This window comes from Sciurus vulgaris (assembly GCF_902686455.1).
Source record: "Sciurus vulgaris genome assembly, chromosome: 6".
In the NCBI taxonomy this organism is placed as follows: Eukaryota; Metazoa; Chordata; class Mammalia; order Rodentia; family Sciuridae; genus Sciurus; species Sciurus vulgaris.
Window position 1 is genome coordinate 71,169,545 of NC_136466.1, and position 15,727 is coordinate 71,185,271.

At 38.0% G+C, this 15,727-nt stretch overlaps 2 pseudogenes across 2 annotated transcripts; both read left to right on the forward strand.

Moving 5' to 3' along the window:
• The first annotated feature begins 1,459 nt into the window (after positions 1-1,459).
• Positions 1,460-2,201, forward strand: LOC306664324 (MOB-like protein phocein; annotated as a pseudogene). Its single transcript has one exon. The product of its transcript is annotated as an MOB-like protein phocein (transcript).
• Positions 2,202-5,585: 3,384 nt separating this feature from the next.
• Positions 5,586-7,199, forward strand: LOC306664015 (TNF receptor-associated factor 4-like; annotated as a pseudogene). The gene has a single exon. The product of its transcript is annotated as a TNF receptor-associated factor 4-like (transcript).
• Positions 7,200-15,727: the final 8,528 nt, after the last annotated feature.

Sequence of the window (15,727 nt, forward strand, 5' to 3'; positions counted from 1 at the left end):
CCTGTGGACCCCACATTTCCTCATCTCAGGTTCAGTCTCCAAAATCAATCTCTCCCAACCTGCCCTTTGGAATTCCCATCCAGGCACATCTCTCCCAGCTATTGCTTTAAGTAGCTGGATTGGAGGGGAAGGGGAATGCTCAGTGAGTTTTCAAGACCAGTAGCCCCCTGTGTAAACTACTCTCAATGTTTGATTTTCTCCTGGTCAATTAAGTACAATCTATGTTGTGCAGTGTGGATTTCCAAGACCTGTATTTTGAGCCAAAACTAAGCTGAACTGATAAGATTATAGTTCTCACAATCTCATCATTTCACCTCCAAACATTTATGCATTAAGATGAGAGTTTTGGGGGAACTCCTCCTATCCAAACTGCAATATTCCATCCATGGCCTCCCAAGCTCAGGTCCATCTCACAATGCAAAATGTATTTAGTTTATCTCCAAGAATCCCACAGTCTTAAAAGTTTCAGTATTACCCAAAAGTCTGTGTCCAACATCTCCTCTGAGATGAGAGGAAAACTCTTGGCTGTGAGCCCCTGTAAAAATCAAAAGCAAGTTACATATATCCAATATACAATAGCACAGAGTAAACATTCCAATTCCAAAAGGGAGGAATAGGGGTACAGAAAGAAGAGATGGGATCAAAATAGAACTGAATCACAGCCTGACAAACAGGTTCTGTAACTCCACACACATCATTTATGACACATAGTGGGGAGATCTTCTCTCCAAAAGGTTTGGACAGCCTCATTCTTTTTTTATTGCTGGTTGCATCACACATAGGCTCTGTTTTAGCCTAGCTATCTCCACAGCCAGCAGCTTTTCTCAGCAGTCATTCCATATTACTGGCACATCTTAATTCCTCAGGTTTCCATAGTTTCAATTTTACCTTCTCATCTTTGTGCATAACTCTTGCAGGGACAGTTTTCAGGGATTCCAACCCTGCTACATTTTTTCTGGCCTTCTAGGACTTTCTTTGAAACCTCAGTGTAAGACTTCATGATACCTTAACTCCAGAATTCTGAATTCTGGCAGAGCCATCATTACATGGATGATGCAAAGATCTAATATCAGCTTGCTCATTACCTGGGCCTCTTGGAATCATGGCTTCAGTAGCTTCTGAATGGCTGCATGACTGAGCAGAGTGAAACAAGTTCTTAGGCAAGAAAACTGTCCCTGTGATCTCTTCTCAAATAAAATTTCTCTTCTACATTCTTGAGTCTGAAATGGTGTGGTCTTTCAAATTCTGGAGATGCCTTCAAGTCATCTTTCCTATTATCTCTGTGCAAGTTACTTAGCATCTCTTTAGTTGCTATAATCTCTTTAATGAACACATTTTATTTTCCTTTTTCCCAGTTTTACATGTATTTTCTATCCATACTGCAAGTTTTTCTTAAACATTCAGTTCTAATTTCTGCTCCTGATCCTTATAGTAACACTGTCTAGGAGACTCTGGCACTATGGTGATGGTGGAGGGGATGGTAATGTTGAGAAGGGAAAGGTTGTGCACCAAGGTGCAGGATTTCTGTAATTGGCTTGATGAATCACTTGATGAAATGGACAGTACACTTGAACAGCAATATATTCAACAGAACACAAAAAGTTGACAAAATTCTTGCACCACCTGAAGGCCAAGATGAAGGTGTATGAAAGTATGAATATTTAAGGCAATTCCGAACTTAACAGACTTGCCAAAAAGTTCTGACTGAATGCCATCCAGATACTTGTACTCAAATGATAGCACATGAACCATGGATTTTTCTTTGTTCAGCTCCTAAAATTCCAAAAGTGTCCTGCTATAGACTACACTAGACACAAACCTGATGGTGCCCCATGTCTTCTGAATACCAATAAACATTTTCAAATCAGGGTTGGCATAAAAGAATCATCTGTAGCAAAACTAGATGACTATGCTGTAGAATTTACAGAATATTTTCACAAACTTATTTTCAACACTGGCAGGTATTTCATGAATATGAAAATGAAACATTTTATGTCATCAACTTATTAAATTCACTATGAAATATAATTTGATGTTGAAGGATAACCTGACTATACAAAATTTTAGAAGAGGAAGTTCAGAATTCAGTTTCTGGGGAAAGAAGCATGAAGGGAATCAGAGAAAAATGTATTGATCACATCATTAACACTAATTTTGTACTATATATGTCATTTTATACACTTCAATCATCCATATTATAGCTTCTTTGTTTAGTGTAGGTTTTTGTGTGTTGTGTGTTGCCTTTAAAAATGGGAAATACTTTTTAAAATTATTAATAATCTGTATCCTCACCAGTGTGATACTCGTGGTTTTAAAATGAGATTGGAATTGTCTGTTTATATTTGTTAATAAAAGAATTTACAGGGGAGCTGGGGATATAGCTCAGTTGGTAGAGTGCTTGCCTCACATGTTCAAGGCCCTGTGTTCAATCCCCAGTACTGCAAAAAAAAAAAAAAAAAAAAGAATTTAGTTTATTTTTTTAAAACTGTCTAAAAGCTGATAGCAGTAGCCATGCCACTGCTCAAATTCTCTGTTGCCTTCAAACAATCCATCACATTTAAATTCAGTCTCACATCAAGTCTCAGAACATGGGGAAAATGTAAACAAGTTTTTGGCCAGAATGTAATGCAACTAGCTTCTAGTCTAGCTCCCAATATCATGAGTACAGTCTGCATTTCTATTTGCATTCTCATCTTCTGAGCTCCCATAAGAATTGCTCATCAACATTCTAAGTCTTCTCCAACCTGCATTTTCAAACTTTCCCAAACCAGTTACAAAGGCTTTTGAACCAAATGGTCAGATTAATCACAGCAATGACCTCACTTCTCAGTACCAATTTCTGTTAGTCAGTTTTGTGTCACTGTGACAAAAATACATGATGAGAGCAACGTAGAAGAGAAATTTTATTTTGGTTCACAGTTCCAGAAGCTCAATCCATGGTAAGCCAACTCTATTGCTTTGGGTCCAAGGTGAGACAGAACACCATGGTGGAAAGCTGCTTACCTCATGGCAGCCAAGAAACAGGGAAGTGAAGGGGCTATAGGGGAAAAAACCCTTCTAGTGTGTGTCCCCAGTGACCCACTTACTCCAACTGACAGTTAACATAGTTTTCTCATTCAAACCAAGACAGACAGATTAGATTCTAGCTCTTAAATCTAATCATTTCACCTCCAAACATTCCTGCATTAACTAATAGGAGATTTTGGGAGACACCTAATATCTGAACGATAACATCTCTCTTTGAAGGTTTTTTATTCTACTTCAACTCTGAAGGATAGCTTTGAAGGATACAAAAGTGTTGGTAGGTGTTTATGTTCAGGGCTTGGGACAGATCTTACTTTCAGGGCTTGGAATCCAACTTTCCAAGTCCTCCTGATGTTTAGAGTTTCTGCTGAGAAATCAGAAGTAATTATGATATGCACACCTCTATATGTGAGTTGATTGTTTCTCTCAAAGTTTTTAAAACTCCTATTTTTAGACTATAAAAGTAGTAAATCAATGTTGAATTTCCTGAGGTTAATAATTGTTCTGTGGTTACATAACAATATTCTCCTTTTTTGGCAACAGAGATTGAACCCAGGGGCACTTAACCACTGAGCCACATCCTCAGCACTTTTTGTATTTTATTTAGAAGCAGGATCTCACTGAGCTGCTTAGGGCATCACTAAGTTGCTGAGGCTGGCTTCAAACTTACCATCCTCCTGCCTCAGCCTCCTGAAGCTGCTGAGATTACAGGCATGCATAACAATGCCCAGCAAATATTCTTGTCCTTTGAAAATACAGTCTGAAGTATTTTAAGGGTAAAAGTACATTATTTAAATGATATAAGTGGCTTAGGAAAAATTGTGTGTGTGTGTGTGTGTGTGTGTGTGTGTGTGTGTGTGTGTGTGTGTAAATAAAGAGATTGGGGCAGGGAGGAAGAGAATCAATATTTTTTTAAAAATGAGTCAAAATTAAGAGCTGGCACATGTGAATGAAAAGTATAAAAGTTCTTTTTTAAAAAAAATTTCTTGTTACATATGTTGGGTATTTTGACTACCAGTGTAACAGAGTTTCTTTTTATCTTATTTTTTTTCTGTATCATTTCACTATCAACGCCATTAGGCTGTATTTGAGATCCCTCTTCTATTCCAATGATTCTTAAGTTTGCATAAATAATTTTGTCTCAATTCTTACATATTCTGATTATGGTTTCTTCTTATTTTATCTTTATTGTGTAATGTGTGTTCAAATACAAATATTTCACAATAAAGTCCTGGAAATCTGTCTTCTGCATGATCCAATCTATTGGCGAAGAGTTTAAACATAATTTCTTATTTGGTTTTTTGAGTCTTTCATTTCCAGGATTTCTTTTTGATTCTTTTTCAGAATCTCTCTTTATTGAACTGATCTTTCACCTCCTGTGTTTTTTATCCCCTAGGTCTTCTTTTAATTCATTGATCATTGTAGCTATCAATATTTTGAATTTTTTATCTGGAATTTCAACCACTTTGATATTTGTGGATTCAGTTCTTGGTGGGTTACAAACTTTTGGAGGCATCTTGTTTCCTTGCTTTCTTGTGTTTCCTGTATTTCCATGTTTAAATTTGTCCATGTGTTGGAATGTATCTCTCTCCTACTGTAATCTGGAAGACTTTTTAGTAGGTTCCTTCATTTTACTATGTGTCCTAAGCCAGCAGTATATCACTGTGCCAAAGAACCCACTCAACTTGTTCAAGGTGCTTTGATCAATCCCTTACACCATTTTGAGCAGTAATGATGGTAAATGCAAATATGAATCCAGCAGGATGTGAGGATCTACCCTTTAGTCACATGTTATAGTTGATCTGTTATAAGCACACCCTGGAGATTTTGTTCATCTAACTAAACTGTCATACATAACTGAACATGATTGAAGAACCAGTGCTCTATATGCTAAGGCTCTGTTTTTCTCTCTCTCCAAGAAGTCACATATCACAATTTGTGATATGTGAAAAAACTAAAGGTTTTCAATGAAAGTAAAGCAAGTTCCTGGGAGTGGAAGAAGTGTAAAGAAAGCATACGAGATATGGGCAAAGAAATAATATGAGCTTTCATGGATTTATAAATGAGTCAGTTGAAAGTTTCTCACATTTTCCATTTGCTTTAGTTAAGGATATATTATTTAGTGAAGCAATTCTAAAATCCAAATTCTACTTGGAACCTTCTTCATCCCAACTGAGAAAAACACACCACTGAGGAAGCAAAAATATAATTTCATTATTATTATATCATTAATAATTAAATATTATTATTATCATAAGATCCATCTAAAATGTATAATTTTTATTCTACATCAGGTGTTCTCCACAGTGCTCTCTGTAATTCACAATTGTACCTAGTAAAAAATGTGCCATTTAGTGACATATGAGACTAAGATAGCATGCAGATTTTCCATAATTTCCAAATTTTCTTTTAGAATGGGTATTATGCTATTCTACAGATATAAAAAAGTAAATAGAGTTGGCGCCGCCTGGAGCCATGAGAGCGGCCGGAGGGAGGCACAGGCTGTGGGGCCACGGTGTGCCCAGCCCTGCTTGCCCGTGCCCACTGCTTGCCTGCCTGCCATGCCTGGCTTTGACTACAAGTTCCTGGAGAAGCCCAAGTGGCGGCTGCTGTGCCCTCTGTGCAGGAAGCCCATGTGCGAGCCCGTGCAGGTTTCTACCTGTGGCCACCGTTTCTGCAACACCTGCCTGAAGGAGTTCCTCAGGAGTCTTCAAATGCCTGGAGGACCAACTTCCCCTGGACTATGCCAAGATCTACCCAGACCCAGAGCCAGAGGTCCAGGTGTTTGGCCTGCCCATCCAGTGCATCCACAGTGAGGAGGGCTGCCACTGGAGTGGGCCACTTCGACGTTTACAGGGCCACCTGAATACCTACAGCTTCAGTGTAATCCCCTGCCCCAATCACTGCCCTACCAAGCTGAGTCACCATGATCTGCCTGCACACTTGCAGCATGACTGCCCCAAGCAGAGCCTCAAGTGCGAGTCCTGTGGTTGTGACTTCAGTGGGGAAGCCACAACCACAGGCATGTGCCCCCAAGAGAGTGTGTACTGTGAGAACAATTGTGGTGCCCGCATGATGCAGTGACTACTGGCCCAGCATGCCACTTCTGAGTGCCCCAAGCACACCCAGCCTTGTACCTATTGCACAAAGGAGTTCATTTTTGACACCATCCAGAGCCACCAATACCAGTGCCCAAGGCTGCCAGTGCCCTGCTGCAACCAGTGTGGTGTGGGCACTGTGGCTTGGGAGGACCTGCCGAATCATCTGAAGGACAGCTGTAGTACTGCCTTGCTGCTATGCCCATTCAAAGACTCTGGTTGCAAGCACAGGTGCCCTAAGCTGGCAATGGCACGGCACATGGAGGAGAGTGTGAAACCACATCTGGCTATGATGTGTGCCCTGGTGAGCCGGCAGTGGCAGGAGCTGCAGGAGCTTCATCAAGAGCTGGAGGAACTATCAGTAGGCTGTGATGGTGTGCTCATCTGGAAGGGCGGCAGCTACAAGAGGCCAAGGCCAAGCCCAACCTCGGAGTGCTTCAGCCCAGCCTTCTACACACATAAGTATGGTTATAAGCTACAGGGGTTTGCATTCCTCAATGTCAACGGCAGTGGTGAGGGCACACATCTCTCTACATTCGTGTGCTGCCAGGAGCCTTTGACAATCTCCTTGAGTGGCCCTTTGCCCATTGTGTCACTTTCTCCCTGCTGGATCAGAGCGATCCAGGGCTGGCTAAGCCACAGCATGTCATTGAGACCTTCCACCCTGACCCAAACTGGAAGAATTTCCAAAAGCCAGGCACTTGGCAAGTCTCCCTGGATGAGAGTTCTCTGGGCTTTGAATACCCCAAGTTCATCTCCCACCAGGATATCTGGAAGCAAAACTATGTGCAGGATGATGCAGTTTTCATCCGTGCCTCTGTTGAACTGCCCTGGAAGATCCTCAGCTGAGTGCAGAACTGGCAGGCTCAAGGGGAGAAGGGGGATGGGACATGGCTTTTCAGGCACTGGTTGAACCTGGGGAGGGGGACGGACCCCCTTTCAGCTGCTTATGCTGCCTGGGTTGTTAACCCTGTTCTCCCCCTACCACTACCACCCTCAGGTGCCTCCAATTGGTGCTTCAGCCCTGTCCTCTGCGGGGAGCAGGTATCTGGGTTATCAAGGGCTGGAAACAAGTGATCCCAGTGCTGGCCACATTCTACTTGGACTGAGCACCTGCTTAGGTGCTATGTCCCAAGAGCTATTGGGAGGGGTTGGGAAAGGGAGGGGTAGTTAAAAGAATCTGTCTTGAGATTGATTTTTCTTCTTTCCCCAACCGTGTCCCTTCTGGTTATTTATTTACTTAGTGCCAGGAAGGCACAACAGGGGAGCCATGATTTTTAATAAATCCTGTATTGTATTTATTAACTTGGTTCCAGTCTGTCTCCTCTGGGTTGGTTAAGGCCCTGGAAGGTTGGGGCTTACAGTGCAAAGGACCACTGAGAGAAGTGTGGCCACTCTGACCCCGAAATCAGTTGCCCTGCTGGGCTGCCCTCTGGTGGGTAAGAGAACTGCAACAGGCTTTGGAGGAGAGCTGTCGCTACCTCCTGGTGGTTAAATGGGAGAGGTACAGAATGACTGGAGTCCCTAGTCCATAACTCACCTCAAAATGAATGCTATGCCCTAAGCAAGCCCCAGGCCCATGCCCCTGGTACTGGGGACTGAACCCAGGGGCACTTTATTAATAAGCTACACCCCACAGCCTCTTACTTTTTCAGACAGGGTCTAAGTTGCCAAGGCCGGCCTTGAACTTGTGATCCTCTGGCTCCAAGTTGTCAAGCCTGGCTCCTGCTGACAACTGCCATTCATTTAGTATTTTCTTGTTAGACACTGCTAAGAACTTCATGTGCAGTAATTCTTTTGTACAGCAAATTTAACATCATAGTAAAAGGGCCTATCTTAAGCAGGCTTTAGTGAAGTTAATGAGACAGTATACGTTCCTAACACAGAGTAAGTGCTTAATGAATGTTAATCTAACTGAAGGCCAGCCTACACCCAGGGACTAGACTGAGTAGAGGAGCCTTCAAGATGTACAAGGCACCCAGACTTTCTTGTCCATCTCTCATTTTTCACATAGGCCTTAGTGGGCACCTGCAGTTACCCACATTTCACCAGCTAAGAACAGAGATATGAATTGATTCATCAGTGCTCCTTCAACTGGTCTGGGACAGGGGTGGATTTCTTTTTCCCCTAGTGCTGGACATACAACTCAGGATCTTGTATATGCTATACATATGCCCTACTGAGCTACAACTCCAGGCCCTGGATTGTTTTAAACTCCAGCAGTATCTGGAAGTATATCTCCAATTTTGGCAATAGATTTGGGCTTGCATTTGTCAAGTTTCTTAGCTACATGGGACATCACTACCCTCACTGGCAGAATGAATTCTGCTCATGTCTACATTTTGTTGTAATGATTAAATAAACTAATCAAAACTGCCTTAAAAAGAAAAAAATAAAATAAAAAATAAAAAAGTATGTATTTGCTTAGTTCAATTAAATTATGCTAAGAATTCTCAATGTGGAAAAATATGTATGTGTGGCCCATGGGCCTTTCTCTGTGTTTTATATTTTTTCTTAACAGAATAAATGATTTTAAGAAATCAATGAGACTTCTAAAATGTACAAGGACAGTCCCACATACTTTGCATTCATAAAATTTCTCTCCTTTATGAATTAAATTAACTTGAATAATTTGATAGCCATTAATTAAGTTCTCATCACAGTTCTCATATTTATAGGTAATAATCAGTATGAATTCTCTTTATCATTTTAAGATGTCTTAACTGATTAGAGGTTTTCTCATATTCCTTATATTCACAATTTGTTCCAGTAAAAATTCAGTGAAATGTAGTAAGGTTTGAATTATATCTAAAAGTCTTTCCACATTAGGTGCATATATAAACCTTCTCAACAATATGAATACTCTGATCACAAGAAATTTTCAATACACCTTAAAGATTTTCCCAACTTTCCTTATATTCATAGGGTTTTTTAAAAAATAATGTTCAGATGTATAGTAAATTATTCAAACAAAGAAAATGTTTTATTGCATTTCTTACATTAACAAGAATTCTCACCAGTATGAATTCTCTAATGTAGAGTGAAGACAGTCAAGTCTCAATATTTTCTTACATTTCTTACATTCATCAAGTTTCTCACCAGTATGAATTCTCTGATTTCTCTTTATATTACATTCCTTAAATTCATAAAATTTATCAGTAATATAATTTATCCAGTTTTTAGAAGAATTCAATTAGATACCAATACCTTCTTACATTCTTTGTATTTATGGAATTTCTCATTCATATTAATATGATGACATTGGATAAGTTGTTCATAAAAAATGAAGACTTTATTGTATTTCTTGTATTCATTATGTTTCTTACCAGTATGAATTCTCCAATAAATAATGAGGAATGAATTCAAAATCTCCTTCCATAATTTTTACATTCATCCAATTTCTCACTAGTATGAATTCTCTGATATTGACTAATTTGTCCACAAACAATAAAGGCATTCTCCTATTTCTAATATTCATAAAGTTTATAACCAGTATGAATTCTCTTATTTGCAGAATAGATAATTAGTTCTAAATATGTTTTGCTTTCCTTATATTCACAGGATTTCTTACTAGTATGAATCCTCTGATATTTACTAACTTGTCCACAAAATAACATTTTCTCACATTCTTAATATTCATTTTATCTCATCAATGTAAATTCATTCTGGTGTACTAAAAAATAAATTAAATGAGATATCTATTCACATGTTTTAACTTGTATTTTTTTTCCACCAGTCTGAGTTCTCTAATATTGGGGCAATTTGTATTCACTAATAATGGTCATCCCTGGTTCTTCTTTTTATGGTAAAATGATTTTTTTCTTGATTCTTCTTATATACGTCTTTTTTTTACATCTTTCTTTAACATACATTTTGACATAATCACAAAATCATGGACTACAATTTGCTCTATTTCAGTTCCCAGTACTTTCCCCTCCCCCTTTCCCTCCCCCTTCTACCTGCCCTCTCTTCTACTGATCTTTTTTTTTTTTTGATAAATCTTTTTTTTAATTTATTTTTATTGTAAACAAATGGGATACATGTTGTTTCTGTTTGTACATGGAGTAACAGCATACGATTTGCATATTCATAAATTTACATAGAGTAATGATGTTTGATTCATTGTTATTTTTTCCTCCCCCCCCCACCTCTCTTTTCCCTCTATACAGTCCCTCCTTCCTCCATTCTTGTCCCACTCCCACCCCCCATTAAGAGTCATCATCCGCTTATCAGTGAGATCATTCCTCTTTTGGATTTTTGAGATTGGCTTATCTCACTTAACATGATATTCTCCAATTTCATCCATTTGCCTGCAAATGCCATAATTTTATTATTCTTTATAGCTGAGTAATATTCCATTGAATATATATACCACAGTTTCTTTATCCATTCATCAATTGAAGGGCATCTAGGTTGGTTCCATAGTCTGGCTATTGTGAATTGAGCCACTATGAACATTGATGTGGCTGTATCTCTGTAGTATGCTGATTTTAAGTCCTTTGGGTATAGGCCAAGGAGTGGGATAGCTGGATCAAATGGTAGGTCCATTCCAAGTTTTCTAAGGAATCTCCATAGTGCTTTCCAGAGTGGCTGCACTAATTTGCAACCCCACCAGCAATGTATGAGTGTACCTTTTTCCCCACATCCTCACCAACACCTATTGTTACTTGTATTCTTGATAATCGCCATTCTAATTGGGGTGAGATGGAATCTTAGTGTAGTTTTGATTTGCATTTCTCTTATTACTAAAGATGTTGAACATTTTTTCATATATCTGTTGATTGCTTGTACATCTTCTTCTTCTACTGATCTTTCTGCCACTTATTTATAGTTTTTAAAACTAGCATTTTGTGGATATACTTGATGTTGGGATTCACTGTGCTATATTCATGTACACATGAAAACTTGGTTAGATTCATTCCACTATTCTTCCCCTTTTTCTGTCCCACATTCCTCTCCTTCATTTGCCTTCATCTACCCTACTGATCTTTCCTATTTTGATGAAATTCTTTCTCTTCTCTCCTCCTTTCTCTTCTTTGTGTTATGGTTTAGATATGACGTGTCCCCTAAAAGCTAACGTGTGAAATGATGAGTTTAGAGGACATAAATGGGTTCTGGGATTCTTAACCTAATCAGTGCATTAATCCCATGATAGGGATTAACTGGTTTGTAACCATAGGCAGTTAGAGTGTGGCTGGAGAAGGTGAGTCCCTAGTTACATGCTTTTGGGGTATATACTTTGTCCTGGCTGATTAGAACCAACTTTCTCTCTCTCCTTCTTGGGGCCATGCCCCACCTGTTTCCTCCACCACTCCCTTTTGCCATGATGTTCTGCCTCACCTCAAACCCAAAGAATTGGAGCCAACTGTCTGTGAGCAGAGATCTCTGAAATAGTGAGCCACCAAATAAACTTTTTCTTCTCTGAAACTGTTCTTGCCTTTTGATCATAGCAGTGAGAAAGTCAACTAAAACAGCACCCCCCTTATTTTGGATTAGCTTCTGTATATCAGAGAAAACAGCAAACCTTTGACTTTTGAGGGCTGACTTATATCACTTAGCATGATAGTACCCAGTGACACCCATTTACCAACAAATGACCTTATTTCATTCATCTTTATGGCTGAATAATTCTCCAATGTGTACATAAAAATTTTCTCAATCAATTCATCTGTTGAAGGACACCTAGTTTGGTTTCTTAGGTTGGCTATTTTGAATTCTACCACTATAAAAATTTATGTGTCTGCATTATTATAAAATGTTGATTTTTAAAACTTTTGGATATATACTGAGGAGTGGGATAGCAGGAACATATGATGGTTCTGGTCCTAATTTTTGAGGAATCTCCATACTGCTTTCTGGAGTGCTAATTTGTACTAATTTACAATCCCACCAGTAATGTATGAGTGTACATTTTCTGCCATATCCTCATCAACATTTATTATTACTTATATTCTTGATAATAGCCATTCTAACTGGAGTGAGTTGAAATCTCGATGTAGTTTTTATCTGCATTTCCCTAATTGCTAGAGATGTTGAACATTTTTTATATATTTAATTACCATTTGTATTTCTTATTTTGAGATGTGTCTGTTTAGTTCTTTTGCCCATTTACTGATTTTTTGGTGGTAAGTCTTTTGTATTCTTTGTACATTCTGATATTAATGCACTCTCTGAGGAACAGATACTGTATCTTCTTCCATTCTGTAGGCTCTCTCTTCATGCTCATAATTTTTTTCCTTTGCTGTGCAGAAGCTTTTTAATTTGATGCCACCCCACTTAATGATATTTTTATTTTATTTTTGTGCTTTAGAAGTCAGTTCCTGTACCACCATTTTGGAGTATTGGATCTCCATTTTCTTCTATCAGTTTGAAGAGTGTCTGATCTAATTCCTAGGTCTTTGATCCACTTTGAGTTGACATTTGTGCAGGGTGTGAGAAAGTGGACAAATTTCATTCTTCTACGTGTGTATTTCCAGTTTTCCCAATACCATTTGTTAAAAAGGCTAACTATTCCCCAACATTTGTGTTTGGTACCTTTGTCTAGTATCAGATAACTGCATTTATTGGAACCAATGAAACATTAACTAACTCAGGCTGACTCCTTATTTCCTGGCGGGTGAGCAAGATCAAAGCCTCAAAGGCGGTTTCAAAAGTTAATGATGATAAATCAGACCACCATCAGGGATTGGTTAACAACAGTTCTGTCAACGTGATCAGCTCGTGCTTGCCATATAGTCCTATGGGATTCTCGCCTGTGTGAATCCCCTGTGCCTTGCTGACCTTTAAGCTGATTGGTTCCCGCCTAGCCTTCACCCTACATAAAAGCTGTGTGACTTCCTCAATAAACAAGTTCCTGCTGTGACTGGTCTCCCTGACGCATCTGACTGTCCTCCGCCTGGAGGGCTGGGTGTGGGTGGTCAGGCGGCCCAACCTTTCTCAGTCTGACCTTGTTGGGGAGTGCTCCCTTCCCTTGTTGCTGGTCGAGAAGAGCAAGGGGGCTAAAGACCCCAACACATTTATGTGTGTTTGTCTTTGTGTCTTCTATTCTATCCCATTGGTCTTCATGTTTGTTTTGGTGTTAGTACCATGCTGTTTTTGTTGCTATAACTCTGTAGTACAATTTGTGGTCCACATTGTGATGCCTCCAGTTTCATTTTTTTCACTAAGAATTACTTTGCCTATTCTGGGTCTCTTATTTTTCCAAATGAATTTCAGCACTGGTTTTTCTAGTTCAGTGAAGACTGTCATTGATACTTTTATGGGAATTGTATTAAATCTATTTAGCACTTAGTATGGCCACTTTGATATTAATTCCAAGAACTTTGGAGGTCTTTCCATCATCTAAATTCTTCAATTTCTTTTTCAGTGTTCTATAGTTTTCATTGTAAAGGTTCTTTAATCTTTTATTAGATTGATTTCCAAGTATTTTATTCTTTTTTTTTAGGTTATTATAAATGGGATAGATTTCCTAATTTCTAGTCCATCAGGTTCATTATTGGAATATAGGAATACAATTGATTTATGAATGCTGATCTTCTATCCTGCTACTTTGCTGAATTCATATTTGAGCTCTAGAAGTCTTCTAGTGGATTTTTACAGGGGGGTCTTCTAAATATAGAATCATGTTGTCAGCAAACAGAAATAATTTGAGCTCTTCTTTTCCCATATAGACCCTTTCGTTTCCTTCTCTTGCCTGATTGCTCTGGCTAGCGTTTCAAGCACTATGTTGAATTGGAGTGGTGAAAGTGGGCATCCTTGTCATTTTTTTGTTTTTAGAGGAAATGCTTTCAGTTTTTATCAATTCGGTAAAAGTTGACCTTGGGTTTGTCATGTATAGCCTTTACAATTTGGGGTTAAGTTCTTCTATCCCTAGTTGTTTTAGTGTTTTAAACAAGAATGGTGAGACTGGAGTTGTACCCCAGTGGTAGCATGATTGCCTAGCATGTGTGAGACAGTGTGTTCAATCCTCAGCACCACATAAAAATAAATGAACATAAATGGGTGTTGTATTTTGTCAAATGCTTTTGCCACATGCTATGATTATGATTCTTGACCTCAACTCTATTTATGTGGTGAATTACATTTATTGATTTCTATATGCTGAACCAACTTGCATTCCTGGAATGAAACCCATTTAATCATGTTGCACTATTTAATGTGCTTTTGTATGCAGTGTGGCAATATTTTATTGAGACTTATTGCATCTGTATTCATCAAGGATATTGGCCTGAACTTTTCTTTTTTTATGACTTTGTATAGTTTTGGCATCATGGTGATACTGGGTTCATAGAATGAATTTGGCAGTGTGCTGCTCATTTTCCACTTCATGGAATAATTTGAGGAAGATTGGTATGAGTTCTTCTTTAAAGGTCTGGTAGTAATCACCTGAGAATCCATCCAGTTCTGTTCTTTAATATTTTACATATTAATGTCCCGTCTCTTCAGATTTGTCTCTGTTTTTCTCTGTTGGAAATAAAAACTATGTTTGTTGATAGTTGCTTCAATTTCATTACTTTATGTAGATAGATGTTTTCTATATCCTCATGGTGTAATTTTGATAGTTCATATGTCTCTAGAAATTTGTCAATATCTTCAAAATTTTCTAACTTTTTGAAGTATAAATTTTCAAAATAGTTTCTGAAGATTCTCTGGATTACAGAAGATTCTCTGGATTACAGTAGTGTCTGTGGTGATGTTTCCTTTTTCATCTCTTATTTTGTTAATTTTGAGTGCATTTTCTCTCTCCCCTTTTTTTTTTTTTTTTTTTGGTTAATTTGGATTAAGTGTTTATCAATCTTATTTATCTTTTCAAAAAACTGACTCTGTTTCATTGATCTTTTGTATTGTTTTCTTTATTCTCCATTTCATTGATTTGGCTCTGCTTTTAATTAGTTCCTGTCTTCTACTGATTTTGGTGGTTTGTTCTTTCTCAAGGGCCTTGAGATATAACATCAGATTATTCATTTGGTATCTTTCTATTCTTTTGATTTATGAACTGAATGCTATAAACTTTCTTCTTAGAACTGCCTTCATACTGTCCCAGAGATTTTGATATGTTGTATCACTATTCTCATTTACCTCTAAGTATTTTTTTTTATTTCACCCCTGATTCTTCTGCTATTCATTCATCATTTAAAAGTGTATTATTTAGTCTCCATGGGTTAAAGTGGTTTCTATTTTTAATCTTATGGTTGATTTCTAATTTCATTGCATGATGATCTGATAGAATGTAAAGCATTATCTCTAATTTTTTGTATTTGCTAAGAGCTGCTTTGTGACCTAATATATGGTCTATTTTAGAAAATGTTCCATGTGCTGCTAAGAAGAAAGTGAGTTCAATAATTGATGGATGAAATATTCCACAGATGTCTGTTAGGTTCATATTAATTATATTTTTAATTCTGTAGACTTTATATAGTTGATACTAAAATATACTATAGTTGATACTATAATATACTATAGTTGATGATCTATCCATTGGTGATAGAGGTGTGTTAAATTCACCCAATAATATTGTACTGCAGTCTATTTGATCACTAATATTGAGAATATATTGTTTTATTCACATAGATGCACAATTATTTAGGGCATAAATATTTGAAATC